Here is a 6625-nt window from a genome sequence, read left to right as displayed (position 1 = left end):
GACCTTTGATTTGGCGGCCATGGAAGAAAATCCCTAGCCGAGCAGTGTTGCCTCGCTCGATCCTATCAAGAAGAAGCCCCAAATCAGCTTAGTCGATTCACTAAAAGGAAGAACAGAGAAAAAAAATTCTCTGGGATTTCCCATGAACAACAACAAAACTATTCTAGAAGAAATACTACTACTCCTGCAAGGAGAATAAACATGTGAAACAATAGAGCAACCATAGCAAAACAATTCTTGGGGGAAATGGGTCAGAAAACTTGCCTTGCTCCGCACTGCAACTGTGCTTCCTGCCTCCTCGCGTCCCCTGCCTACCGGGGTTAATCACCTTAACTGCTAATTCATTATCCTTCCATCTGCAACATAAGTCCCGAAGTAAATAACTACGAATGAAAATACGTGATGGATAATAAGTGCACGGATTGGTCCACCTACTAATTTAGCCCACAAGCCATAGAGTAGCATCACAACATGCCATCATTTGGGATCTTTCTTCATGGAACTTTAATTGGGATATCTCACATTCTACCCACAAAACCTTCGAGCCATCTCTATCCAACCAATCTGTGCATAAACAACATGGTTAATTAAAATAGGAAGTAATCCAAACAAATGGTATTTCTGAAAGAAAGAGGTAGGAGCAAGCATACATAACAATCAATGGCATCACATAATAGCAGACAAGGATCGAAGTTATGTGGTACTTCAAGAATCATAACAAAAGGTAGTACACCCCACAAACATATATATAGGAATTGATCAAAATATGAGAATTCTGGAATCATACTTTCGAGAGGTTTGCCCCTATCTCTTTCCGGCAGACACGCAAGCAAAAGAGCAGATTAGCTTCATATGAGAATACTGGAATAATACTTTAGAGGGATTTGCCCCTTTCTCTTTCCGACAAACACGTAAGCAAAAGAGCAGGTTGTCAATCGCCTTGTAGTAGGCAGCAAACCAAGCAACTGCACTAAAACTTACTCAAATTGGATCGATAAATTGCCGCAGCTGTATCTGGTATACACCGTTGCAGGGCAATAAAATTAACTATAGAGAGATTAATTAAATTTCCAGTGTTAATTGATGGCCAACACAACTTCTGTAACTCCCACATCTTTCAGAGTCTCGATCTGGCGAGAGAGGCATTACAAAAGAAATTAACCACAAGATACACTGAACAGTTCCCACATCTTTCGGAGCCAGGATCTGGTGATAAAGGCATTACAAAAAAATAATCACAAGATACACTGAAAAATTAAAGGTTTTTGTTCACTGTTTGTTGTCCTAGAGCATAGAGGATATCATGACTGACCTAATCTGCAAATTTTGCAGGCAATATCTATGTACGGGTATCAAAAGGAGAATATCTTGACTCACCTAATTCCCTCTAGGACAACAGGCAAATCCACAAGAAAGAGAGAGGAGGAAACTATGGAGAAGTGGGCTTACCTTCGGGGGAGCCCGGTGGTGGCAGTTGACGGCGTAGTATGGAGCGTGCTGCACCCGGGTGGCCACCTCGTCGTCGGCCAGCACGGATCCGCGGGACGGCACGACAACCTTGCCACGTGCACCTCCTTCACCCTCCACCACACCGGCGACGCCATCCCTCTCTGGTGTCGTCCTTCACAGCATCGTCTGGTAGGTGGCGGCGATGGCGTGGCGACGGCAAACGGGGAGGATGGTGGTGGCGGCGGCGGCGGCGGTCAGGGAGTATGGCTGGTGGGGAGCGAGTCGGCGACTGAGCGAAGACGCGGGGCGGGGAGGGTGGTCGACGGCCACGGGAGGACAGGAGGCAGGGTGGCGGCGCGAGGTGCGGGAGGAAGCGAGAGGGAGTCGGGGTGAGAGTGGGAAAGGAGAGAGGCAGCTAGGGTTTCACCACGGAGGTGCTGCCTTTTATACGTTCATGTGTGAAAAGACGAGAATGACCTCGGTGGGGCACGAGAATTACTGGCGGTGGCATGGACTGCAGTGTTTGATTTTGATCCGACGGCCAGCTCTCTCCATCACACGATCCAACGGCCAGGATATCCCCATCTCGCGATCCAACGGCTAAAACTTGTTTAGACGGCCAATCCAACGGCTGAAAATCCAAACGCACAGGGATGCTCCATTTTGCTTCGGACTCTAACAATGGGATGTTTTACTCCCGCTTCGTCGGAACGGTGGAGACCGCAACGAGCACGGTACGAACTCACCTCGGTGGCCCAACCAAGTAGTACCACCCCGATCGGCCGATGCTCCACCGCGACACGTGACACGTCGGTCAAAAGAACGAGATGGCGGCATGGCACTAGCAGTCAGTTGAGTCAGTTCCTCATGCGCGTTTGCAGTCCAAGTATTATGGCGACGTGATCCCAATGGTGGATGGTTCAGTCCTAAGGCATGTTCGTCAGGCCCATGACATCTCACATGTTACGAGTTGGCCTCCGTCGGATCATGGAAAATGCAAATTCAGTCACATCATGCATGGGAATTAAGAGTATGTAGTCTTTTGCCGTACTATCTACATTGTCTTCGTCTTGTTGATTGTCAAACTTAAATGCATTATGCCTGAACGTGGACCATCTCAGGACCATCAGCGCCGCCTTCATCTAGAGCCGATTCTCCTCCATTTCAATCGAGCTCTAGATCGGCTCTCCCATCTCTGCCTCTGCCGTATGTTATGGCGATGGATATTGAAGATGGGGGTTAATTAAGGCCAACTCTAACGCACGTACCCCCATTAGGTATGCACGCGGCCCAGTTGGCGACCCAAACTGACGGCACTCCTCCACGACCCATTTTTGGTCCAAATTTGAACATGGCTTGCTTCGGCGCGGACACAAAAGCGGGGAGCTCCTATTCAGAGGTTTTTTCTAAGGCGCCGATAATTGCTACTGGCGCTCGCACCACGCGCATAGTGGGCCGGCCTAGCAAAAAAAGGTTGTTTTGCTTGTACGCAACAAAACACATTTGCTTCTTCTAGTAGAAGCAACATTCGAACCCTTCCCGCTAATGTCTAACCCACGCAATAACAAGTAGGCCGAAGTAACTTTGTTGCCCATTATGCGGAAAATACTCTATTTGATCATTCTTTTAGTACAACAGTAACATATAGAAGTAATATAAACCCAGTTTATTATGCATACTATTTTATGATAAAAATGAAAAAAGAATTCACAATAAAAAACGTGAAGTTGAAGAAAGTTCATAAATTTGAAAAGGTTCATACAAATTGAAAATATTTCATGAATTTAAGAAAGGTTCACAAATTTGAAAAAAAAAATCATCAATTTTGAAAAAAACTTCATCGAATTAGTAAAAAGTTCTTCAATTTTGAGAAAAGTTCATCAATTTCTAAAAAAAATCATAGAATTTGGAAAAGGTTCATAATTTTTTTTAATAATTAAATTTCGAAAAGTTCATCAATTTAAAAAATATTTCATATTTTTTTAAAAAGTTCATCAATTTTGAAAAATTTCATCGTTTTGGAAAAAAACATGGATTTTGGAAAAAAATTTGAATAAAAAAGTTTATGACTCTGAAACATGTTCATCGATTTTGAAAAAAATCACAAATTTGAAAAAAGTTCATTGATTTTGATAAAAAACAGTTCAGGAATTTGAAAAACAAGTCGTGCATGTAAGAAAAGAAACAAGAAAAAAGTAACAAGAAAAAAAAGAAAGAAAAAAGTAACAAGCAAACCAAGAAAGAAAAAAGTAAAAGGAAAAAAGAAATGTGACCCAATGAACTGAAAAAATAATAAAAGGAGAAAAAAGAAATTACAAAACACAAGCGTGGAGATGTCCTAGTGGTTGTTGCGGTCCCTCTTAATCGAGAGCTCTCGAGTTCGGATGTGTATACTGAACGTTTCTTGGAATTTATAGCAGGAAAGAAAGAAATGTTAAATGGGCCGGCCCAGCTCAAAATTGGGGTGTGCGCCCGAGGAAAGAAAGAAAAGTTAGATGGACAGCCTAGCTCGAAGTTGGGGTGTGCGCCCGATGGCGAAAACACCTTTGAGGGGCGACTTCAGCGCCAAATAGGGTTTGCCCATAAGGCGGACGCACACGACGCTCACCATGTCCTCCCGCTGGCCGCCCATTGGTGTCCCGGGCTATTCCCCCTCGCCCTCCAAGCCCGACACCCTCCGTATCTCGTCGTCCCCATCGCCGCCGCCCCACTTTCTGGCTGCTCGACCGCTGCCCACGCCGCCGCCCACATGCACAACCTCCACACCACCTAACCGCCGCATCGGATGCAGTTCTTATGGATGTTGGTGGCCTCTTCTCGCCGTCGCCGGTCCATGAGAAACCACGCCTGCCGACACCGCCCATCTTCTCTAGTACCGTCGGGTGTCGGCCTCGTGCTCCACGGTCGTTTGTCTTCTTCTGTCAGTGTATTTGTGATAATTTAAATTTGGTTGTAAACTTTAAGATTTTTATTGGGTTGTAAACTATTTATTATTGTAGAACTATGTGATTTATTTGGTTATGAACTATATGCAATATTTCTTTTTAGTAAGACATATATTTGGCCGCCGGACGGCCGGGCGAGCCAAGTGCGTCGGCCCGTTGGGCGCCCTTCCCACGCAAACACAAAAGGAGCCAAACGACTCAACATGGCACCCGCGGGGTTCGGGTAAGGGTAATGCTCACCTAAACCTGCACCCGTCCCAAAAAAATCGCCCAAACCCGTATCCGTACCAGCACCTCGGGCCTAATATTATTCCATACCCGTACCCGGTCGGGTGCGGGTAATACCAGCAGGTTAAAATACCCACATCGGTCACCTTTCAAATCAGAGCGGTGGTTTGGAATCCTTGCACATGAAATTTCTAATTCCCCCACACAAAAAATTAGTCTAATTACTGTAATTAACACAGAACCTCCTAGTACAACGCAGGTAACTGAATATTTACGCTGGCACGGCAATGTCGGTTGGTTCTCTCAGCGGCGAGGGAGGTGCTAAATTAAGTTGGAGTCACAAGAATCTGTTGTGAACAAGTGTTACGGGAGTGGATCCCAACCAGAATACATGTTGCGAATCGACAGTCCGATTACTCTCGTGTGGACCCATCCATGAGTTCTGCTTGCCACGCTGGCAGTAGACGTATCTCGGTTCAAGATTAAATGACTGTCCTGTCTTTTTTTACATGGTAATACGTGTCTCATTTGTATTATAAAGAACAAAGTACAGGTCACATATAGACTGACATGACAAAACTAAAAAGATAGTAGAACATTTCTGAGCTTGACACCAACGTCCGTCACCTGCCTCCGACACCACCACAGTAGCCACCGAAGAGAAGAATGATGAATAACCTCCTCACCCGAGCTCGATGTGGCTTCATAGCTAATATGCAGCTTTACAGACCTCCAAGGTGGCTCACCAAAAGTGAAGTCATTGGCGTTGAATGAACCAGACCGGGGCAACACTCCGGACACGTCATCGAACTCCAGATCTGGCACCCCACCACGACTAAAACGCCGAAGAAGGAAACCATACCTGCCATCCATGAACCACGAGCCCAACACATGCTCCGTCTTTCAGATGTCGTCGATGCAGACCACAATCTGCATCCACTCCTGGACTACCTGCCAAGCTCCGCGCCGACGCGGGAGCAAACGCCATCGCATTGGCGAAGCCCGAGGACACATGTCCACCACGAGGATGTCGCCGACGCCATGCCATCCTTGCTTGAACAGACTGGTTTCCAAATCCATCCCCAACCATAGGACCGATGGCCTTGTCAGGAAAGGATCCGAAGAATCTTTATTCAACGTTGTCATCGTCGCCGCCGAAGCAAAGACGTTAACAACCTAAAAACCTAGACTACGAGGGAGTAAAAATGATCCATCGTGGATCCGGCGACCCCTCTCACCACCGACGACCGAGGTCGCCGCCGAAGGGGAGCCACCGGAGAACGGCGTTGGAAGATCGGCCTACCCTGGCGACAGCTAGGGTTCCGGCCTTACCACGCTCGCAGTAGGCGTATCTCGGTTCAAGACTAAATGACCACCCTGTCTAATTTTATGAAGTGTCAGCATAGATGGTATATAAGGCGTAGGCGTTTACTGACTGTAAACATTCATAGATTTTTTTTGTGAAATGTAAATATTCATAAATCGATCAACAGTTGACATAAGAATGTCAGAAAGCCAAAACTACTTGCGTATAGTAGGTCTTAGAAACCCACAAGTTTTGGTTAAATTTTCACAAGCCGAGCAAGCAACTACTAGTTAACGATTTCCTTAACATTGTGCAAAGCAAAAATTTGGAATGATGAAGCCTCTTCATTTGGATAGCAATCCAAGTACATTGCTTTGGAACATGGTTTATATCTGATACAATGCAAATATTCATGCAGTCTATCAAATAGGAAAGGAAAGCAACCAAGGTTAACAGGTCAAAGCTGTGATTCTTCTTCCCTTATAAAACCTTCCCATAAGAAATCAGCGGAAGTGGGTCCATCCTTACAACTCAGCACACTCTTTCATATTCTGCACCAATCAACACAAGGAGCAAACATTATATAAGTCACACGATGGCGGTGTCTTTGACGTCGTTTCCTTGTTGAGGCATCGTCGTTGCAGGCAACGTCATCTCGCTTGGGCTGCTCTGGGGGAAACCCTAGATCTGGGTCCCC

At 45.8% G+C, this 6625-nt stretch overlaps 1 long non-coding RNA gene across 1 annotated transcript; it reads right to left on the bottom strand.

The window, feature by feature from the left end:
- Positions 1–262: 262 nt before the first annotated feature.
- LOC123077655 (uncharacterized) lies at positions 263–1862 on the bottom strand. Its single transcript, XR_006436753.1, has 3 exons — positions 1450–1862; positions 436–564; positions 263–356 (listed from the first exon to the last, which is right to left on the bottom strand). It is a non-coding gene; the product is annotated as an uncharacterized lncRNA (long non-coding RNA).
- Between the last annotated feature and the right edge of the window lie 4763 nt (positions 1863–6625).

The sequence above is a fragment of the Triticum aestivum genome, chromosome 3D (genome assembly GCF_018294505.1).
Source record: "Triticum aestivum cultivar Chinese Spring chromosome 3D, IWGSC CS RefSeq v2.1, whole genome shotgun sequence".
NCBI classification, from domain to species: Eukaryota; Viridiplantae; Streptophyta; class Magnoliopsida; order Poales; family Poaceae; genus Triticum; species Triticum aestivum.
Note: the sequence above shows the minus strand (reverse complement) of the source record. Positions and strands in the feature narration are given on the sequence as shown.